Source organism: Penaeus chinensis, chromosome 12, assembly GCF_019202785.1.
Source record: "Penaeus chinensis breed Huanghai No. 1 chromosome 12, ASM1920278v2, whole genome shotgun sequence".
Lineage (NCBI taxonomy): Eukaryota > Metazoa > Arthropoda > Malacostraca > Decapoda > Penaeidae > Penaeus > Penaeus chinensis.
Window position 1 is genome coordinate 20691663 of NC_061830.1, and position 1328 is coordinate 20692990.

Sequence of the window (1328 nt, forward strand, 5' to 3'; positions counted from 1 at the left end):
ACGATTATACACGTCTTCAACACTGACGTATATTACGAGGCATCATCTTCCCAGCTGTGACTCTAGTGTAAGTCGGAGAAACCACGTATACCCCTGGGGATATGTACCATCTTAATAGTTGGCTGTGTTATCGCCTTTTAATACTTGCAATGGGCTAGTGATATATGAAATAACACGTGTAACCAGCGTGTTCGGGAAACAGACCCTCCAGCACAATTTTGAAATGTATTTAGGGTAGAAGTATTCACGGCCTAAAGCGCGTTAATCACAACAATTAATTACGCCCTATTATCAGTATTATTCACTCTCTCTCACGTTCAGAAACACTCGTTCATTCATGTACACACGGGCGCTTGAACACCGTACATAGGCAGCGCATCTCTCTCCCCCATCCGTTTGGACGTTCGCGGGAAATTCATCAAAAACCCGTGACTACAGTAGTGTTTGTTAGCTTCCTTTCCATTCCTTTTAATCATCATCATCCTTTTCTTTCTTGCCTTTTCTTTATATTTTCTCTTGTTTGTTCATTTCTTTTCTCCATACATTTATCTTTACATCTGCATCATCGTTTAACTCGTCCTATTTATGTTAAAGTGTGTTGTGTGTTTTTTTGTTTAGATATTCAGTTTCACCGCTGACGTTCGTTATCGTATTTATTCCCTTTCCTCCCAACCCTCTCTATCCTTTATCGTCCTCTGACCTGACTACAAGATCAACAATGTCGTGGTTACAGAGAGTGCATTGACAACTTTGCAATGTCAACAGAACAGCAAACAAACTTTGTGCATGTTTATATATAAACACCTTTCACTAGTCCTCACATTCCTAGCCTTCATATATAGCAACTTTGTAATAATAGTGGATCTCAGACAAATGCACATCCTTACACATACATGAATAGAACGGATGATTGATCATTTGATATGCATTTAAATGGACCTACAGTTTTATCTATAAAGAGATAAAACTGAATATATATTGGACAATGTACTTGTAAAATATACTAGGGGTTAAACTTGTTTTTGGAATTGTTCTACTACTAGTGCGATTGCAAAATACAATGTAATTATGATATAAATGGTTTAGGTGCTATAAGTCAGTAACGAAGACTACCGATATTCATTATCGGAAGTATATCATAATAACCAAATAAATATATCCTAAACAACATCAATAAAGCAAACATCATTTCTGGAACTAAATCCTAATGTAACACGAAGCTTAGTTCCTTCATCGCGAGCCTCCTGTTCAGAATTAGATCCACTTCGACGGCATCTTCAGCAGCATACCTTCCCCATTTGGAACATCAACAACAAGATATCACACTC